Source organism: Diceros bicornis, chromosome 8, assembly GCF_020826845.1.
Source record: "Diceros bicornis minor isolate mBicDic1 chromosome 8, mDicBic1.mat.cur, whole genome shotgun sequence".
Lineage (NCBI taxonomy): Eukaryota > Metazoa > Chordata > Mammalia > Perissodactyla > Rhinocerotidae > Diceros > Diceros bicornis.
Window position 1 is genome coordinate 76,865,779 of NC_080747.1, and position 23,498 is coordinate 76,889,276.

Here is a 23,498-nt window from a genome sequence, read left to right on the forward strand (position 1 = left end):
GAGAGCTCCCCCCTCCCCGCAACCCGGAGTCTGCAGCTCGACCAGACCTAGCGATCCGAGGCAGACCTGAACAAACTGGACTGGACCCGTGGATCGCAGTGGGGAAAAAACAAAACAAAACAAAACAAAACTGCGGATCGCAGCAGAAAAACTGGGGCAGAGCGCAGGGGGCTTAGACTACACAGCCCTTTACCACCAGACAGTGGCAACAGGTGGAAATTGCAACCAGAGACTTCCAGGATGAGGAAAATCAAAACCAACACAGGAACCACAATGCAAAAATATATGAAATCACCAGACCAGAAACAAAATGACAAGCACCCAGAAATCAACCCCAAAGACACAGAAATCCATAAACTAAATGACAGAGATTTCAAAATAGCTATCATAAAAACACTCAATGAAATACGAGACAACACAGACAAACAATTAAATGAGATTAGGAGTTTCTTCACAAAAGAGATTGAAATCATAAAGAAAAACCAATCAGTGCTGATGGAGATGAAGAACACAATGGAGGAGATAAAGGAGAATCTGGAATCTTTAAAGAACAGAGCTGACAATATGGAGGAAAGAATTAGTACTTTAGAGGGTAGGAATACAGATATACTCCAGATGGAAGAAGAGAGAGAACTAAGACTAAAAAGAAATGAAGAAAGACTCCGAGAAATATCTGACTCTATTAGAAAATGTAACATAAGAATTATAGGTATTCCTGAGGGAGAGGAGAGGGAAAGAGGAACAGAGAGCCTATTCAAGGAAATAATAGCTGAAAATTTCCCAAATCTGGGGAAGGAGCAGGAAATACCAGTAAGCGAAGCCAACAGGACGCCTATATATATTAACAGACAAAGGCCTTCACCATGACACCTAGTGGTAAGGCTAGCCAGGGTCAACGACAAAGAAACAATATTAAGGGCAGCTAGACAAAAACAAAAAATAACGTACAAAGGAACTCCCATCAGGCTCTCAGCGGATTTCTCAACAGAAACTTTTCAGGCTAGAAGAGACTGGAATGATATATTCAAATACTAAAAGACAAAAACTTTCAGCCAAGAATACTCTATCCAGCAAAAATATCCTTCAAATATGATGGAGAAATAGTAACTCTCCCAGATAAACAAAAGCTAAGGGAGTTCATGGCCACGAGACCCCCACTACAAGAAATACTCAAGAAGGCCCTCAGGCCTGAAAAAAAGAAGAGAAAGGGAACACAAAGCTTGGAGGAAGGAGAAAAGTAGGTAGACAAAATCAGAGAAATAGTAGATCTTTACCGGAATAGGTTAGCAACCACTTAACTACTAAACTCAAAGATCAAAGGAAGAAATTCACCAAAAATAAATTTAACCTCATCACTGTAAACACACAGCCACAACACAAGATAGAATAAGGTATAACAAGAGCAACTTAGAAGGGGAAGAGGAAAGTGACTGAATTGACTTAGTATAAGGAAATAGGAGGCTATCAGATAATGGACTATCTCATACACAAGATTTTTTGCCCAAACCTCAAGGTAACCACTAAACAAATAATCAAATTAAAACCACATATGATAAACAAAGAGAAAACTAGAAGAACCATAAGACAGAACAACCAAACTGAATTGGCAGTCCAAAACAAATGGGACAAGAAACAAAGGAAATGCAAAAGAACCAGAAAATAAGTGACAAAACAGCAACATTCAGCCCTCATATTTCAATAATTACCCTAAATGTAAATGGATTGAACTCTCCAATCAAAAGATACAGAGTGGCAGGATGGATTAAAAAGCAAGACCCAACAATATGCTGCCTTCAGGAAACACATCTTAGCACTAAAGACAAGCACAGGCTCAGAGTGAAAGGATGGAAGATAATACTCCAAGCTAATGGCAAACAAAAGAAAGCAGGTGTTGCCATACTCATATCAGACAAAGTAGACTTCAAGATAAAACAGGTTAAGAAAGACAAAGAAGGGAAATATATAATGATAAAAGGGACACTCCATCAAGAAGACATATCACTTATAAATATATATGCACCCAACATAGGAGCACCAATGTACATAAAACAACTATTAACAAACCTAAAAGGAGAAATCAACAACAACACAATAATAGTAGGGGATCTTAACACCCCACTTACAGCAATGGATAGATCATCCAGACAAAAAGTTAATAAAGAAATATTAGACTTAAATGAAAAACTGGACGAGATGGACCTAGTAGACATATACAGAGCACTCCACCCAAAAACAGCTGACTACACATTCTTCTCAAGCGCGCATGGAACATTCTCTAGGATAGACCATATGTTGGGAAACAAAGCAAGCCTCAATAAATTTAAGAAGATTGAAATCATAACAAGCATCTTTTCAGACCATAAGGCTATGAAACTGGAAATGAACCAGGAAAAAAAAACTGGGAAAGTGACAAAAATGTGGAGATTAAACAACATGCTACTGAACAACCAATGGATCATTGATGAAATTAAAGGAGAAATCAAAAACTATCTGGAAACAAACGAAAATGATAACATGCCATATCAAACCATGTGGGATGCAGCAAAAGCGGTCCTGAGAGGGAAACTCATAGCGATACAAGCCCACCTTAACAAACAAGAAAAAGCCCTAATAGGCAACCTTAAATTACACCTAACAGAACTAGAAAAAGAAGAACAAACAAAGCCCAAAGCCAGCAGAAGGAGAGAAATAATAAAAATCAGAGCAGAAATAAATGATATTGAGACCAAAAAAACAGTAGAAAGGATTAATGAAACAAAGAGTTGGTTCTTCGAGAAGATAAACAAAATCGACAAACCCTTAGCCAGACTTACTAAGAAAAAAAGAGAAAAGGCTCAAGTAAATAAAATTAGAAATGAAAGAGGAGAAATTACAACGGATACCATGGAAATACAGAGGATTATAAGAGAATACTATGAGAAATTATATGCCAACAAATTGGACAATCTAGAAGAAATGGATAAATTCTTAGACTTATACAACCTCCCAAAGTTGAACCAAGAAGAAATGGAGAATCTGAATAGACCAATAACAAGTAAAGAGATTGAAATAGTAATCAAAAACCTCCCAAAAAATAAAAGTCCAGGACCAGATGGCTTCTCCAGTGAATTTTACCAAACATTCAAAGAAGAGTTAATACCCATTCTCCTCAAACTATTCCAAAAAATAGAGGAAGATGGAACACTTCCTGAATCATTCTATGAGGCCAACATCACCCTGATACCAAAACCAGACAAAGACAATACAAAGAAAGAAAATTACAGGCCAATATCGCTGATGAACATTGATGCAAAAATCCTCAACAAAATATTGGCAAACCGAATACAACAATATATTAAAAAGATCATACACCATGATCAAGTGGGATTTATACCAGAGACGCAGGGATGGTTCAACATCCGCAAATCAATCAACGTGATACATCACATCAACAAAACAAAGAATAAAAACCACATGATCGTCTCAATAGACGCAGAGAAGGCATTTGACAAGATACAACATCCATTTATGATAAAAACTCTCAATAAAATGGGAATAGAAGGAAAGTACCTCAACATAATAAAGGCCATATATGACAAACCCACAGCTAACATCATACTCAACGGGGAAAGACTGAAAGCCATTCCTCTGAGAACAGGAACGAGGCAGGGCTGCCCACTCTCACCACTCCTGTTCAACATAGTACTGGAGGTTTTGGCCAGAGCAATTAGGCAAGAAAAAGGAATAAAAGGAATCCAAATAGGTAACGAAGAAGTGAAACTCTCACTATTTGCAGATGACATGATTGTATATATAGAAAACCCTAGCGAATCTGTTGGAAAACTGTTAGAAACAATCAACAACTACAGCAAAGGTGCAGGGTACAAAATCAATCTGCAAAAATCAGTTGCATTTCTATATGCTAATAATGAACTAACAGAAAGAGAGCTCAAAAAGATAATACCATTTACAATTGCATCAAAAAGAATAAAATACCTAGGAATAAATCTTACCAAGGAGGTGAAGGACCTATACAATGAGAACTACAAGACATTATTGAGGGAAATCCACGATGACATAAAGAAATGGAAAGATATCCCATGCACGTGGATTGGAAGAATAAACATAGTTAAAATGTCTATATTACCTAAAGCAATCTACAGATTCAATGCAATCCCAATCAGAATCCCAATGACATTCTTCACAGAAATAGAAAAAAGAATACTAAAATTTATATGGGGCAACAAAAGACCCCGAATAGCTAAAGAAATCCTAAAGAAAAAGAACAAAGCAGGAGGCATCACAATTCCTGACTTCAAAACATACTACAAAGCAATAGTAATCAAAACAGCATGGTACTGGTACAAAAACAGACACACAGATCAATGGAACAGAATTGAAAGCCCAGAAATAAAACCACACATATACGGACAGCTAATTTTCGACAAAGGTGCTAAGAACATGCAATGGAGAAAGGAAAGTCTCTTCAATAAATGGTGTTGGGAAAACTGGACAGCCACATGCAAAAGAATGAAAGTGGACCATGTGCTATCGCCATTCACAAAAGTTAACTCAAAATGGATCAAAGACCTGAAGGTGAGACCTGAAACTATAAAACTCATAGAAGAAAATATAGGCAACACACTATTTGACATTGGTTTTAAAGGAATCTTTTCGGATGACATGCCTACCCAGACTAGGGAAACTAAAGAAAAAATAAACAAGTGGGACTTTATCAGATTAAAGAGCTTTTATAAGACAAATGAAACCAGAATCAAGATGAACAAACAACCAACCAGCTGGGAGAGAATATTTGCAAAACATACATCTGACAAGGGGTTGATCTCCATAATATATAAAGAACTCACACAATTGAACAACAAAAAAACAAACAACCCGATCAAAAAATGGGCAGAGGAAATGAACAGACACTTCTCCAAGGAAGATATACAGATGGCCAATAGGCACATGAAAAGATGCTCAACATCACTAATCATCAGGGAAATGCAAATCAAAACAACACTAAGATACCACCTCACGCCCGTTAGAATGGCTGTAATCACCAAGACAAAAAACAACAAATGTTGGAGAGGATGTGGAGAAACAGGAACCCTCATACACAGCTGGTGGGAATGCAAATTGGTGCAGCCTCTATGGAAAACGGTATGGAGATTCCTCAAAGAATTAAAAATAGAGATGCCCTATGATCCAGCCATCCCACTACTGGGAATCTATCCAACGCACCTGAAATCAACAATCCAAAGAGGCTTATGCACCCCTATGTTCATTGCAGCATTATTCACCATAGCCAAGAAGTGGAAGCAACCTAAGTGTCCCTCGACTGACGATTGGATTAAGAAAATGTGGTATATATATACAATGGAATACTACTCAGCCATAAAAAAAGACAAAATCGTCCCATTTGCAACAACATGGATGGGCCTGGAGCGTATTATGTTAAGTGAAATAAGCCAGAAAGAGAAAGACAAACACTGTATGATCTCACTCATATGTGGAATATAAACCAACACATGGACAGAGAAAACTGGACTGTGGTACCCGGGCAGTGGGGGTGGGGGGTGGGCACAAGGGGTGAAGGGAGTCATATATGGGGTGATGGACAAACAAAAATGTACAACCCAAAATTTCACAATGTTAGAAACCATTAAAACATCAATAAAAAAAAAAAAAAAAAGCATCTGAAAGTGCCCAGCACACAGTTAAGTCCTATAGGGATGTTTGCTGCTATTATTATTACTATTATTGTTTTTCAAATTTTAAACATGCACACTGCTATGGACTGAATGTTGTGTCCCCCCAAAATTCATATGTTGAAGCCTAATCCCCAATGTGGTGGCATTTGGAGGTGGGGCCTTGGAGAGTAAGTAGGTCATGACTGTAGAGCCCTCGTGAATGAGATTAGTGACCTCATAAGAAGAAACACGAGAGAGATGATCTCTCTGCTCTCTGCCATGTGAGGCAGAGGAGGCAGGCTCTCATCACACACTGAATCTGCTGGCACATTGATCTTGGACTTCCAGCCTCCAGAACTGTGAGAAATAAACGTTTGTTTTGTATGCCACTCAGTCTGTGGTAATTTGTCATAGCAGCTTGAACACACACACTCATGGATAGTTTTGTACATTTTCTTCCCATTTAGCAATATATTCATGAATATTTTTAAAGTAAATAAATGCTTTTTGTACAGCAGATGTCATCAATAGTTTTTTTTCAGCTAGCTAATGAATTATCTTTACAGTTGCCTCAAACTTCCATTAGTTTATTCGGGGTTATATGTAATTCCCAGCATGCCAAGTGAAACTCAACATTTTTATTTCTCATTTACTGCAATATGTTGGAATACAAAGTAATGTTTTTACAGTGATATTTTGAGTCTCTCTATAAGACAAATAAAGAAAAACAAACCAATCCCAAACTTTAAAATATTCTTGGTTTAAAAAAAACCCCACCTGTGGCCCAATTCTGAGCAGATGACTATGTATCAGGGCATTGAGATGCTGAGGTTGACAACTGTCTGTTCTGTGTGGTAGTCTATCACACAGATACCCTTTTTTAAAAAAAAGCAATCCCTAATTGTTGGGCATTTAGTTTGTTTTCCAGTTCTCACTGGAAAAGTTGCAATGAGCAGATAACACTTTTAGATAACACTTGTGCTTATTTATGATTACTTCCTTAGATATAAAATTACCAGAAGAAATAATATGAAATTTTGAAGTCATTTGCTTTCCTACTGTGAATTTGTTTTCTTGAAGTGCTGTAGCAATTTTACCTCACACAAATAGTGTATAAGAAATCCTGCTAACTCACACACTTGCTGATAAACATTAACATTCTTTTTCATCCTTGCCAATCTGATGGGCAATAAATAAAATAATTCATCTTGTTTTAATTTATATTTCCCAAAGGTTTGTTAAGAGAACAAAAATAAATAATTCACCCTCAATGTTTGCTATTGAACTTTGTCCTTTTAAAATTTAAGCTTTAAAGATTATGATAATTTTAATGATTGTTCTTTCCTTGAATAAATATTATTTCTCTTTTAACTGATTATATGAGTCACAAATGTGCAGGAAAAAAAGAAAGAGTACAGTTTCATGCTTCCTTCCATTAAATTTGAATGAGTATTAATTTTGTATTCAGTGCTGAAGGTTTTTACAAAACACTGTCTTTGATTTTGTATTGAACATTTGCCTTGAGGACTTTGTCTATTAATTGGAACTCTAATAGAATGATCATACATACCCCAAATAAAAACACTCAGGGACAGCCTCGGAAGTGCACACTCTTCTAAAGACTGACGCCTCCCCTGAGGATCTCCAGGAAGTATGGCAGAACATGACCTCACTTCTCACTAAGTACTTGTTAACGCCACATCCAGTAGTATATCAGCGAATCCCATCAGTTCCACCTTCAAAAGATACCAAGAGTCCAATTCCTCCTCCTCAAATCCATTTTATTACCAAGTCATGATCAGCTCACTTCCGGTTTATTGCAAAGGACTCCTAATTGATCTCCTACCTTCTGTCGTTGCCTTTTCCACTCTGTTTGTCAATAATAACTGTCAGCTGTCTGGTAAACTGTGAAACATGTCAGATCACGTCCCTTCTCTGCTCAGAGCCTTAAAGGGCCTGTTTAGGTTCCACCCAACACACATGCATTTCCTCTGGGACCCTCCCTGTCTGACCCTAGCTCCCTCAGTTCCTGCCACACTGGTGTCCCTCTGTCTCTCAAACATGTCAGAGAGACTCCTGACACATTTGCACTTACTCTTTCCTGAGTCTGGAATGCTCCTTCTACAGAGGCTCTTCCTAATCGAAGGTACAGCTCTTTCTCACATGCTCGTTGTTCTCAGCACTTGTTTAATCTTCCCCCACAGTACTTACCACCATCTGACATAACATATACATCACTTACTTTGTTGATTGTCTATCACTCCCATTAGAATGTCGGTCTAGAAGGATAGAGGTGTCTGTTTACTGTTTGCTTTGTCCACTATCGTAATAATACCGAGTGCCAGGTATTAACAGTCTCCTGAATGACTGAATAAATATTTGAACTTCTGCTATTTTCCTGTAAGTAATATTATTTTGGATAGAAATACCACTAGTCCTAAAACATCCCAAGTTTAATTTTACATGGCTGTTCACTATATTCTGACATTTAATTAGCTTCAGTTTATATTTATTAAATGTTTTTGTATCCTGACAGAAAATAAGTCGTATCATGAGGTTCTGCTGACATTTTTAACATTATTGGTCTTGACAATATTTTAACAGGAATTTGACTATATCCACCAGAGAGTTTGTAGACGTCATCATCATTCTGAAGTCATACGTTACCAAGTTCTTCAGTTAAATATTTTGTACAATTCTGGCATTTGGTACAGCCAGTCACTCCCTATAGCTGCCATATGCTGTATCTCAAAACATGCTCTTGATAGTTTCCTTGAGATAACTGCACTTAAAGTACTCTGTACCTAGTAAACTTTAACAATATTTATGGAATAGAACTGACTCTTACATGTGGCTATACACTTGTCAGATTCACTTAGGTGTTAAATTTAGCAAAATAATAAAGACTTGGACCAAACAAACAGAAAATATTATCCAGCACTCATATTCAGAAAGCAACCTGAGAGTCTGGTATTTCTAAGTTGTATATGGTAATCATATGGTCCATAAAATCTTAGCCTCCTAAAATGTATCTTCAAATGCATGCTAGGAAAAACCAATAAATGAGAACTAGTGTTCTTAGGATCATTGTGATTGCCTATTGTCCTTGATAACCTTGTATTCCCAGTTACAGTATCCTATATTTCTTTCAGATTCTCATGAAAACAAAATGAACATATTTTTTTGTTTTGCTACTCTCCATTAGCCTCTAAGTCACTAAAATGTCACTATTTCATAATTTGAAAGCAATGTATAAAATCAAACATTTTATTTTATTTACTTATTTTTTTTTGTGAGGAAGATCAGCCCTGAGCTAACATCCGATACCAATCCTCCTCTTTTTGCTGAGGAAGACGGGCCCTGAGCTAACATCCATGCCCATCTTCCACTACTTTACATGGGACGCTACCACAGCATGGCCTGACAAGTGGTGCATCAGTGCGTGCCCGGGATCCGAACCCGGGCCGCCAAAGCAGAGCTCGCACATTAACCGCTACACCACCTGGCTGGCCCCCAAACATTTTATTTTTAAATGAATTACCTTGCATACTAATAGCTTTAACTTTATGTTCAATTTATTTTTTTTATTGATGTCACAATGGTTTATAACATTGTGAGTTTCCAGTTGTACATTATTATTTGTCAGTCACCATAAAAATTGCCCCTTCACCCCTTGTGCCCACCCCCCAACTGACTTCCCCCTGGTAACCACCAAACTGTTCTCTCTGTCTGTGTGTTAGTTTATATTCCACATATGAGTGAAGTCATACAGTGTTTGTCTTTCTCTGTCTGGCTTATTTTGCTTAACATAATACCCTCCAGGTCCATCCATGCTGTTGCAAATGGGACAATTTTGTCCTTTTTTATGGCTGTGTAGTAGTCCGTTGCGTATATATATATATATATATATATATATATATATATATATATATATATACACCACATCTTTTTTATCCAATCATCAGTTGAGGGACACTTAGATTGCTTCCACTTCTTGGCTATAGTGAATAATCCTGCAATGAACATAGGGGTGCATAAGCCTCTTTGGATTGTTGATTTCAGGTTCATTGGGTAGAAACCCAGTAGTGGGATAGCTGGATCACGAGGTATTTCTATTTTTAATTTTTTGAGGAATCTCCATACTGTTTTCCATAGAGGCTGCACCAGTTTACATTCCCACCAGCAGTGAATGAGGGTTCCCTTTTCTCCACATCCTCTCCAACATTTGTTATCTTTTGTCTTGGTGATTATAGCCATTCTTATAGGTGTAAGTTGATACCTTAGTGTGGTTTGTTTTTTTTTTGTGTGTGAGGGGATCAGCCCTGTGCTAACATCCGCCAATCCTCCTCTTTTTTTTTTTTGCCGAGGAAGACGGCCCTGGGCTAACATCCGTGCCCATCCTCCTCCACTTTATATGGGACGCCGCCACAGCGTGGCCTGCCAAAGCAGTGCATCGGTGCGCGCCCGGGATCCGAACCAGCGAACCCCGGGCCGCCACAGCGGAGCGCGCGCACCCAACCGCTTGCGCCACCGGGCCGGCCCCCACCTTAGTGTGGTTTTGATTTGCATTTCCCTGATGATTAGTGATGTTGAACATCTTTCGTGTGCCTATTGGCCATCTGTATATCTTCCTTGGAAAATGTCTGTTCATATCCTCTGCCCATTTTTTGATCAGATTGTTTTTTTGTTCTTCAGTTGTGTGAGTTCTTTATATATTATAGAGATTAACCCCTTGTCAGATATATGCTTTGCAAATACTTTCTCCCAGCTGATGGGTGGTCTTTTCATTTTGATTTTGGTTTCATTTGCCTTGCAGAAGCTCTTTAGTCTGATGAAGTCCCACTTGTTTATTTTTTCTTTTGTTTCCCTTGTCCGTGTAGACATGGAATTCGAAAAGATCCCTCTATGACCAATGTCAAAGAGTGTACTGCTTATATTTTCTTCCAGGAGTTTTATAGTTTCACGTCTTATCTTCAAGTCTTTGATCCATTTTGAGTTAATTTTTGTGTATGGCGAAAGATAATGGTCTACTTTCATTCTTTTGCATGTGGCTGTCCAGTTTTCCCAGCACCATTTATTGAAGAGACTTTCCTTTCTCCATTGTATCTTCTTAGCTCCTTTGTCAAAGATTAGCTGTCCGTAGATGTGTGGTTTTATTTCTGGGCTTTCAATTCTGTTCCGTTGATCTGTGTGTCTGTTTTTTGTACCAGTACCATGCTGTTTTAATTATTATAGCCTTGTAGTATATTTTGAAGTCAGGGATTGTGATGTCTCTAGCTTTGTTCTTTTTTCTCAGGATTGCTTTTGCTATTAGGGGTTTTTTGTTACCTCATATGAATTTTAGTATTTTTTGTTCTCTTTCCATGAAGAATATCATTGGGATTCTGATTGAGATTGCATTGAACCTGTAGATGGCCTTAGGTAGTATGGACATTTTAACTATGTTTATTCTTCCAATCCATGTGCATGGGATGTCTTTCCATTTTTTTATGTCATCATTGATTTTTTTCAATAATGTCTTATAGTTTTCATTGCATAGGTCTTTCACCTCCTTGGTTAAATATATTCCTAGATATTTTATTCTTTTGGTTGTGATTGTCAATGGGACTGTCTTCTTGAGTTCTCTTTCTGTTAGTTCGTTATTAAAGTATAGAAATGCAACTGATTTTTGTAAGTTGATTTTGTACCCTGCAACTTTGTTATAGTTGTTGATTATTTCTAATAGTTTTCTGATGAATTCTTTAGGGTTTTCTATATATAAAATCATGTGGTCTGCAAACAGAGTTTCACTTCTTCGTTCCCTATTTGGATTCCTTTCATTCTTATTTCTTGCCTAATTGTTCTGGCCAAAACCTCCAGTACTATGTTGAATAATCAGAGTGGTGAGAGTGGGCATCCTTGTCTTGTTCCTGTTCTCAGAGGAACTGAGAACAGGCTTTCAGTTTTTCCCCATTGAGTATGATGTTGCCTGTGGGTTTGTCATATATGGCCTTTATTATGCTGAGGTACATTCCTTCTATACCTATTTTCTGGAGAGTTTTTATCATAAGCAGATGTTGTGTCTTGTCAAATGTCTTCTCTGCATCTATTGAGATGATCATGTGGTTTTTATTCCTCATTTTGTTAATGTGGTGTATCACACTGATTGATGTGTGAGTGTTGAACCATCCCCGTGTCCCTGGTATAAATCCCACTTGATCATGGTGTATGGTTTTTTTAATGTATTGCTGTATTCGGTTCGCCAATATTTTGTTGAGGATTTTTGCATCTATGTTCATCAGTGATATTGGCCTGTAATTTTCCTTCTTTGTATTGTCCTTGTCTGGCTTTGGAATCAGGGTGATGTTGGCCTCGTAGAATGTGTTAGGAAGTGTTTCATCTTCCTCTATTTTTTGGAATAGTTTGAGAAGGACAGGTATTAAGTCTTCTTTGAATGTTTGGCAAAATTCTCCAGAGAAAGCATCTGGTCCTGGACTTTTATTTTGGGGGAGCTTTTTGACTACTGTTTCAGTCTCTTTACTTGTGATTGGTCTTTTCAGATTCTCTATTTCTTCTTGATTCAGTTTTGGGAGATTGTATGAGTCTAAGAATTTATCCATTTCTTCTAGGTTGTCCAATTTGTTGGCATATAGTTTTTCACAGTATTCTCTTATAATCCTTTGTATTTCTGTGGTGTCCATTGTAATTTCTTTTCTTTCATTTCTAATTTTATTTATTTGAGCCTTCTCTCTTTTTTTCTTAGTGAGTCTGGCTAAGGGTTTGTCAATCTTATTTATCTACTCAAAGAACCAGCTCTTAGTTTCATTGATCCTTTCTACTGTTTTTTTGGTTTCAATTTCATTTATCTCTGCTCTAATTTTTATTACTTCCCTCCTTCTGCTGACTTTGGGCTTTGTTTGTTTTTCTTTTTCTAATTCTCTTAGGAGTAGATTAAGGTTGGTTATTTGGGATTTTTCTTGTTTGTTAACGTGGGCCTGTATAGCTATGAGTTTCCCTCTCAGGACCACGTTAGCTGCATCCCGTATGAGTTGGTATAGTGTATTTTCATTTGTCTCCAGATTTTTTTAATTTCTTCTTTAATTTCTTCAATGATCCATTGGTTGTTCAGTAGCATGTTGTTTAGTCTCTAGGTCTTTGTCACTTTCCCAGTTTTTTTCTTATAGTTGCTTTCCAGTTTCATAGCATTATGGTCAGAAAAGATGCTTGTTATGATTTCAATATTCTTAAATTTATAGAGGCTTGCCTTGTTTCCCAACATATGGTCTATCCTAAAGAATGTTCCATGCGCGCTTGAGAAGAATGTGTAATCTGCTGTGTTTAGATGGAGTGCTCTATATATATCTATTAAGTCCATCTTGCCTGGTTTTTTGTTTAAGTCCACTATCTCCTTATTGATTTTCTGTCTGGATGATCTATCCATTGATGTAAGTGGGATGTTAAGATCCCCTATTATTATTGTGTTGTTGTTAATATCTCCTTTTAGGTTTGTCAATAGTTCTTTTATGTACTTTGGTGCTCCTGTGTTGGGTGCATATATATTTATAAATGATATCTTCTTGTTGGAGAGTCCGTTTTGTCATTATATTGCCCCTCTTCCTCTCTCATTACCTGTTTTATCTTGAAGTCTGCTTTGTCTGATATAAGTATTGCAACACCTGCTTTCTTTTGTTTGCCATTAGCTTGGAGTATTGTCTTCCATCCTTTCACTCTGAGCCTGTGTTTGTCTTTAGAGCTGAGATGTGTTCCTTGGAGGCAGCATATTGTTGGGTCTTGTTTTTTAATCCATCCTGCCACTCTGTGTCTTTTGATTGGAGAATTCAATCCATTTACATTTAGAATGATTATTGATATATGAGGGCTTCACGTTGCTATTTTATCGCTCATTTTCCAGTCCTTTTGCATTTTCTTTGTTTCTTGTCCCAGGTGTTTCAGACTACCAATTCAGTTTGGTAGTTCTGTATGATGGTTTTCTTAGTTTTCTCTTTATTTATTGTATGTGTCTCTGTTCTGTTCATTTGTTTAGTGGTTACCATGAGGTTTGTATAAAACAATCTCATAGATGAGATAGTCCATTTTCTGATGGCCTCTTATTTCCTTAGACTAAGTCAGTTCCATCCTTTTCCTCTTCCCCTTCTAAGTTATTGTCACAATTTATTCCATCTTGTGTTGTGAGTTGGTTTTTAAAGTGGTGAGGTAATATTTATTTTTGATGTTTTCCTTCCCTTAATCTTTGATGTTATAATTATGTCTTTGCTACCCTATTCTGATAGAGAGCTGCAATTTTTATGATTTTGTCTACCTGTTTTTCTCCTTGCTCAAAGCTTTGTATCCCCTTTCTCTTTTTTTTTCAGGCATAAGGGCCATCTTGAACATTTCTTGTAGTGGGGGTCTTGTGGCAATGAACTCCTTTAGCTTCTGTTTATCTGAGATAGTTATCATTTCTCCATCATATCTGAAGGATATTTTCACTGGAGAGAGTAATCTTGGCTGAAAGTTTTTGTTTTTCAGAATTTTGAATATATCATTCCACTCTCTCCCAGCCTGTAGAGTTTCTGCCAAGAAATCGGCTGAGAGCCTGATTGGGATTCCTTTGTACATTATTATTATTATTATTATTTGTCTTGCTGCCCTTAATATCTTTTCTTTGTCATTGAGTTTTGCCAGGGTGGGGGGAGGGGGCTCTTTCTTTCGTCTGCCCGATTCCAGGGGCTTCTCGCATTTCCCTCACTATCTGTTCTCCTGGGGTGCTGGCTTGATGAAGGCACTCCCACAACAGTTCAGTCCCCTCCATATGGGAATTTCCCACAGGCTGTGAGAGAACTTGGAAAGCGATGGTTTTCCCATGGAGAGCTGGCCCTCCCCTCTCTCTCTGAGAGCCGCGCAGACCCAGTCCCAGGGTTGCTGTCCTTTGGGAAGCAGAGGAGTTCTCCTTACCCCCTTCTACTTCCTCTGGGGGTTCCAGCACCTCCACCTTCAGATGTTTATGGCTGTATGGGTCTCTCAGACGTCTTTTGTGTTGTGTGAATGTCCTCTGTTGGTATATGAGTGTCCTTTTGGTTGTAACTTAGGGGGGAGTGTCTACGGGGAAAGCTCACTCTGCCATCATGCTGATGTCACTCTCGATTTAAAGTATTTTTATATTTAAATAAATGTTTACAAAATAGGAATTGGAAATAATATGTAAGGTATGGTTTTAGGAAGTTAGAATGACTAAAATTTTTATTTACTTTTATCATTTATAATTTGAATCTTATTGTCTGATAAAAATATTTAAGCAAGGATTTTAAAAGTTTAATGCGATGTTTTCTAAACATTTGCTCCTCCGTAAAATCCTCCTGCAAAAGCTCTTTTTAAACTGTTTTCATTGCATGTCTCTGTGACCTGCTTTTCTTCTCTCCATGCAACTCAAATATTCTTTTCTTTTACAACACCCAGATTGTTTATTCCTCTCCAGATGTTCCTCACATTTGTTTTCCTATGCCAGTGTCTTGATTTCTTTTTAATAACAAATTCCACACATTTTGCATTTTTTAACTTATAGAAGGTTCTAATATTCATATATGGTCTATAGAAAATAATGAAGTTTTTTCCAAGGAGAATGGTGGTCATTAATTCTGCATAATCAAAGTGGAATGTGTCATCCTTAAGCAAAATGTAAGCTCACCCTGTACATAAAGACAACTTTTGTTTGCTTCAGCCAGGAGCATGTTTTGTGGGGAAAAAATTTTTAAACAGGCCATTAAGAAATATTCTCATTCTCTTTTTAATGTCTTAAAGTCTACTGCATGTGTGAGCAGAATTGTAAGGAATTTCCAGTGACTCATTCCTAGTTTTGGCCATCCTGGCATTCTGTGAAGCCTTGCATCGCAGGTATATAAAAACCCCTAAACAGTACTTGCTAAAGCCTTACAGTAGAGCTTGTCACTTGTACCTATCAAAAACATCAGATGCTTTTTTCAAACTCTATCACTCACAAAAAATATTGTATAGTTATTAAAATATTGGAATTAACTACAAAATCTGCAAGTTTCAAACAGTGTTGTAAATCAACTAAGAAATTAGCATGAGATTTTTTAAGTGACTGAATACAAATTCAGAATTATGAGGTTATTATCTAATAAACCAACAAGTGATGTGAATAAATCCTTGCTAATATGAAAATTATCAACCACTGAAACACTCTTTTCTACAGCAGGTCTATGGATCCTCATGCTAATGCACTTAGATTGATAAACTGCAGGGCTTCTGTGAAAGCTTCATTGATTACAGTTGGTGAGGATTGTGCTTAGAGAATCTGTCATCCAAATGATCAGCAAATAGGAATCTGTAATTTGTTTTCATTTAATAGGCAGACAGGTTTTCACCAGCTTAGACAGACTCAGTCCTATTAATACTCTTGGAAACTAATTGCTGGAAAATGAATTTTAAAGACATAATTTTTATAATTTCTTTTTCCTCTCTCTGTCCCTATAATAGAAGACTCAAAGCCACCTACATACACTTTGAAAATATATGTTAAATAGGCACAGGCTATAATCTCTTGTCATCTGCGCTGTTGCAAAGATCCCCTGGTTCTCGCTTCTGCCACAATTCCTTCTTCACTCTGCTCTCAAAATTCCTTCTGATTATGCTATTCCCTTTCCACAAGGCTCCAGATCCCTGCCAAATAAAAGGCAGAAACCTTCATATGGCTTCAATGCCCTCCATTTTCTGGTCCCATTTAGCATAGTTTTTCTTTATTTTTGTTTATATTGCAATGTAACACCCACAAAGAAAAAAGCTTAAACCATTAATTACTGAATAATAAAGTAACACTCAGGTAACCACTACCCAGAACAAAAAATAGAATGCTGTCACGACCACAGGAGCCATCTTTCCTTGTGCATCTTTCCAAGCATACCCTCCCCAGCATCCCAGAGCTAAGCACCCTGAGACGATGGAATCCTTGATTTTCTTTATAGTGTCTCCACCTGGGTGTGAATCCTTACATACACAGTTAATTATACCTGTTTTTGAATGTTACAAAAATGGAATTAAACTGTTTTCTCTTAGTATTGCTTTTTTCACTCAACATTGTTCTTTTAAAAGTCCATTCATGTTATTGTGTATAGCTCTAGTTTCTCCAATGTTAAGCTGTTTGATATTACATTGCATCAATAAAACCAAGAGCTGGTTCTTTGAAAAGATAAACAAAATTGACAAACCTTTAGCTAGACTCACCAAGAAAAAAAGACAGAAGGCTAAAATAAGTAAAATCAGAAATGAAAGAAGGGAAATGACAACAGACAGCTCAGAAATATACAAAACGTTATAAAAGAATACTATGAAAGCTATATGCCAACAAATTCAACAATCTGGAAGAAATGGATAAATTCTTAGAATCATACAACCTTCCAAAACTGGATCAAGAGGAAATAGAGAATTTGAATAGACCAATCACCAGTAATGAGATCGAAACAGTAATCACAAACCTCCCCAAAAATAAAAGTCCAGGACCAGACAGCTTCCCTGGTGAATTCTACCAAACATTCAAAGAAGACTTAATACCTATCCTTCTCAAACTCTTCCAAAAAATTGAGGAGGGGGAGAAGCTCCCTAACTCATTCTACGAAGCTGACATTACCCTGATACCAAAACCAGACTAAGACAACACAAAAAAAAGAAAATTACAGGCCAATATCACTGATGAGCATCGATGCAAAAATCCTCAACAAAATACTAGCAAATCGCATACAACAATACATTAAAAAGATTATACACCATGATCAAGTGGGATTTATTCCAGGGATGCAGGGATGGTTCAACATTTGCAAATCAATCAACATAATACACCACATTAATAAAATGAAGAATGAAAATCCCATGATCATCTCAATAGATGCAGAGAAAGCATTTGACAAGATACAGCATCCATTTATGATAAAAACTCTGAATAAAATGGGGATAGAAGGAAAGTACCTCAATGTAATAAAGGCCATATATGACAAACCCACAGCTAATAACATCCTCAATGGTGAAAAACTGAAAGATATCCCTCTAAGAACAGGAACCAGACAAGGATGCCCACTGTCACCACTCCTATTTAACATAGTACTGGAAGTCCTAGCCAGAGCAATCAGGCAAGAAAAAAAAATAAAAGGAATCCAAACTGGAAAGGAAGAAGTGAAACTGTCACTATTTGCAGATGACATGATTTTATATATAGAAAACCCTAAAGAATCCACCAGAAAACTTTTAGAAGTAATAAACGAATATGGTAAAGTTGTGGGATACAAAATCAACATACAAAAATCAGTTGCATTTCTATACACTAACAACGAAGTAGCAGAAAGAGAAATTAAGAATACAATTCCATTTACAATTGCAACAAAAAGAATAAAATATCTAGGAATAAACTTAACCAAAGAGATGAAAGATCTGTACACCAAAAACTATAAAACATTGCTGAAAGAAATTGAAGAAGACACAAAGAAATGGAAAGATATTCCGTGCTCTTGGATTGGAAGAATTAACATAGTTAAGATGTCCATACTTCCTAAAGCAATCTATAGATTCAATGCAATCCCTATCAAAGTTCCAATGACATTTTTCATAGAAATAGAACAAAGAGGGCCGACCCCGTGGCTTAGCGGTTAAGTGCACGCGCTCTGCTGCTGGCAGCCTGGGTTCAGATCCCGGGCACGCACCGATGCACCACTTGTCTGGCCGTGCTGAGGCCATGTCCCACATACAGCAACTGGAAGGATGTGCAGCTATGACATACAACTATCTACTGGGGCTTTGGGGGAAAAAATAATAAATAAAATTATTAAAAAAAAAAAGAAATATAACAAAGAATACTAAAATTTTTATGGAACAACAAAAGACCCCGAATAGCTAAAGTAATCCTGAGAAAAAAGAACAAAGCTGGAGGTATCACACTCCCTGATTTCAAAATATACTACAAAGCTATAGTAACCAAAACAGCATGGTACTGGCACAAAAACAGACACACAGATCAATGGAATAGAATCGAAAGCCCAGAAATAAACCCACACATCTACGGACAGCTAATCTTCGACAAAGGAGCCAAGAACATACAGTGGAGAAAATAAAGTCTCTTCAACAAATGGTGTTGGGAAAACTGGATAGCCACATGCAAAAAAATGAAAGTAGACCCTTACCTTACACCATACACAAAAATTAACTCCAAATGGATTAAAGACTTGAATGTAAGACCTGAAACTATGAAACTTCTAGAAGAAAACATAGGGAGTACGCTCTTCGACATCTGTCTTAGCAACATATTTTCAAGCACCATGTCTGACTGGGCAAGAGAAACAATAGAAAAAATAAACAAATGAGACTACATCAAACTAAAAAGCTTCTGCACAGCAAAGGAAACCATCAACAAAACGAAAAGACAACCTAACAATTGGGAGAAGTTATTTGCAAACCATACATCTGATAAGGGGTTAATCTCCAAAATATATAAAGAACACATGCATCTCAACAACAAAAATTCTAACAAGCCAATTAAAAAATGGGCAAAAGACCTGAACTGACATTTCTCCAAAGAATATTTACAGATGGCCAACAGGCACATGAGAAGATGTTCAACATCATTAACTATCAGGAAAATGCAAATCAAAACTACGAGATATCACCTCACACCTGTCAGAATGGCTATAATTAACAAGACAGGAAACAACATGTGTTGGAGAGGATGTGGAGAGAAGGGAACTCTCATACACTGCTGGTGGGAGTGCAAACTGGTGCAGCCACTATGGAAAACAGTATGGAGATTCCTCAAAAAATTAAGGATAGAACTACCATATGATCCAGCTATTCCACTGCTGAGTATTTATCCAAATAACTTGAAAACACCAATGCGTAAAGATACATGCACCCCTGTGTTCATTGCAGCATTATTCACAACAGCCAAGACTTGGAAGCAACCTAAGTGCCCATCAAGGGACGAATGGATGAAGAAGATGTGGTATATATACACAATGGAATACTACTCAGCCATAAGAAACGATGAAATCCAGGCATTTGTGACAACATGGATGGACATTGAGGGTATTATGCAAAGTGAAATAAGTCAGAGGGAGAAGGTCAAATACCGTATGATTTCCCTCATTAAGTAGTAGATAATAACAACAACAAACAAACACATAGAGACAGAGATTGGATTGGTGTTTGCCAGAGGGGAAGTCGGGAGGGAGGAGGGCGAAAGGGATAATTTGGCACATGTGTGTGGTGATGGGTTGTAATTAGTATTTGGGTGGTGAACATGATGTAATCTATGCAGAAATAGAAGTATAATGATGTACACCTGAAATTTATACAATGTTATAAACCAATGTTACTGCAGTAAACAAAAAATTTAAAAAAGTAATAATAATAATAAAAAAGATATTACATTGCATCAATATACCACAATATATTTATCTTTCCCATATCGATGGACATTTGGATTTTTAGATTATTTCCAGATTTGAGCTATTACAAACAATGCAGCATAAACTTTCTTGGGCATGTATTTTGGTCCCCACGGTTCTCTAGTGTTCATACCCAAGCAGTGAAATTGCTAGGACACAGCTATCCATATCTTCATACTAGGTGAATATTTATGTAATACCCAAAAACAGGCAAAGTTAACTTGCATTTAAATATTTTCATTCTCTACTAGATATGTCAAAATGTTTTCCAAAGTGGTTGCAACAATTTAAACATCCAGCAAGAGTGAAGGATAGCTCTTGTTTATTCATATCCTTAGCAATATTTGAGAATATCAGAGTTCCCCTCTTTCTGCTTCTCATCTCTTTACTCTTGCTTTGGGATTTTCTATTTGTTCATTCCTTTGCACCCTGGGTATTAATTCTGACCTATTACAGGTCACTAATTTTCTTTTCACTTGTTTGTAATCTGCTAAAAAACTCAGTCATTAAGTTCTTAACTTTGGCTATTGTCTTTTCTAATTCTTAAATTTCTATTTAGTAATTTTTAAATTCTGTAATGACCCTTCCTATAGTTTCCAGTTTCCTGCCAATAAAAAAATTACCTTTTATTTCTTTAAACATATTAAACATAATGTTTATAGTATGCATCTGAAAATTTTAGTATCTGAGTTCTTGAAGGATCTATTTTTGTTGTGTATTATTTCTACTGGTTCTATATATGAAATATAATTTCCTTTTACGTGATATCTTCGGCCTTTGTTTTGGACATTATAGTCAAACAATTATTTGAAAGAATAATGTAAGCCCTAAGATGAAGATACTTTCCTCCAGGAAGATTGTGTTTTTTTCTGTCAGGCAGCTGGAGTCTCCACCAGGCTCACAGTACCTTAAATCGCATTAAAATTTGAGACAAATTATCGTGTCCTAGATTTTAATCCATACGTTGAAAATTTTGAGGTTCAAAGAGATCAAGTAGAAGTAAGATGAATTACAATGCCTTCCTCTTCTGTAACTTGCTGTGTGACCTTGAGTTGAAACTATGTTCCTAATTTTTCTTATCTGTTAAAATAGTACATAGCTGGTAACCCCCAAAATGGTGATTTTTTTTTTTTTTTTTTTACAGTTTTGGTTCTATTTCCCTTGTGTTTGTTTGTAGCAGTTTTGGTGTGTGTTGTTTTATTTTGCTTTTTATTTTTTGAGTACTTGGCTTTTCGCAACACTATGTTATGATTATTTAAAAGTGATGCCCTTGACTTTTTACCATATCTCTCACTATATTGAGTGTAGTAACCTGATGCAGTAGCTGCTTAATGCATGTTAAAAGGATGAGTCAATGAGTGAATAACTTTTGAAACAGGTGCGTAGATAAAAGTGATTAAGCCTAACTCAGTATTGCCATAGAGAAGGAACAAGTATTTTTTCTTTTATAGGTCCCAGAGATTCAATCTAATTTCTGTTGCTGTGTTTACCTGTCCAATATATTGGCTGATTGTCCTCACAAAGCACAATTGGTCTGAGGTAGAATTTATGAATAGTGATCCAAATCTGTAATAGAGCTTAAAAACATTGATCTAGAAGAGAAGTGATAGGATGTAATGAGGGTTTATTTAGGGCATAAAATTTAAAAAGCATATTCATCAATAATTCATCAACCCTCTTTAAAAGGCCCTTTATTAGAACCATTTCTATTCTGCATCTTTAATCAATGCTAGCTGATGTTGCTAGAACTAAATTTTGACAACAGATGTCTGCAAGAGATCTATTTGCCTAGGGATTTACTTACAAAATTGGAATTAAAAATTATTTCTAGAGGGAAGTTGAGCATATTAAGGAAATATAACATAATTTAGCACATTAAGTAATTGTTCTAAAGAGATATGAGTAAAAATGGAAAAAAATCACTGTCATTTTATATCAAAGCATATATTGTGACATTATTTTTTGCCACATAGATAATATTTGGATAAACAGATAAATAGAAGATACATATGGTTCAAAATTATTTGTAGGGACACCAGTCAAATAAGATCTTTCATGAATCATCTTTCTATTGGTTTGTCAATGGATAGATGTTCAAAATATAGCAATGAATGAGATGTGTATAAGGAAATGAGTACACTCTCTCTATTGCCAGCATTTACAACCCAATGTACTATCAATGCCTAATTAATTCTAGAATTTCCTGATCTTATTTACATGTTCTCTGAATATGATCTTTATTTTGGAATTTCTTTATCTATTCTGATTTTATGACCTCATGACCTACTTCAGAGTATTTGTGCCATGCATAGTCTTTGGCTAGGTCTGTATCTTGCCCCAACAACCAAATGAACAATAGCAACCTCTGCCAATTATCTGGAAGTATATTATATGTTTTAAAATATATAAATATTTAGAGTCATCAAAATGTTCTGTATTTTACACATAATATTAAGGGATTGATTGAATTTTTACATTTCACTCATTTGATATCATTTAGATTAAAGTCAATGTTATCAGAAATTTTCATTCATTCTCAAAATCTCTTATCTATTGATCTGTCTATTTATCAATGTTCATTAGCATCAAATACTACAATAAAAGGAAAAAAATTAGGAGCTTAGCAGCAGCAATGAAATGATAGACTTTTTTTTTTTATGACATTCTAAAATCCTAGAGAGTTAGTCAGAGTCTGGTACAGCATTTCAGGTGTCAAGGACATAGACGTCTTCTGTTTCTCTGCTATGTGTGGTCTAAGATAGTTACCGGAGCTCCAGCCATTACATGTTCTTTCCAGCTGAAAAAAAGTAGAAAGCACACACAAACAGTAGCACAGAGCACCTGCATACCTCACATTGGCCAGAATTAGTCACGTGGCCTCACCTTGCCTAAAGGGAGATGTGAATTGTCTTTATTCTCAGTACTGCTAAAATGAAAAAAAATAAATTATAATTAGTGAAGAAGAGGAGAACAGCTACTGGGGAACAAATAGCAGCCACCTCCTTTATCTAACTATTCATTTACTGATTAATTTCACTCTAAGATAAGACATATACAATTAAAGAAGACCTAATTTTTAAAAAGAGAAAACATCAGTAGTTTAGAAAACCAAGATTAAAAAAATATTACAAATAACATAATATCAACATCATTGTAGATGAGCATCAACTTAGACCTGATCTTCTGGGTATCCAAAGTGAAAGACATATTAGTTACTTATCTTTATTATTTAAAAAAAGGCATTACTAGAGCAAAATGAAGCTCTCTTGGCTATGAACAGCTCAAAAATTTATCTCATGGTAATTTTAGGGGAAAATTGAATGTTATGGTAGACAATATTCCTATAATACATGCAGTGATTTTATAAGGCACTTAGTGTCTGAGTAAAAGCCAAAAGCAAAGT

General features: G+C 36.3%; 1 protein-coding gene across 2 annotated transcripts in view; it reads left to right on the forward strand.

Moving 5' to 3' along the window:
- The window catches only part of GRID2 (glutamate ionotropic receptor delta type subunit 2), a 1,161,595-nt gene that overhangs the window by 815,067 nt on the left and 323,030 nt on the right, over positions 1 to 23,498 (forward strand). The window lies entirely within an intron of this gene.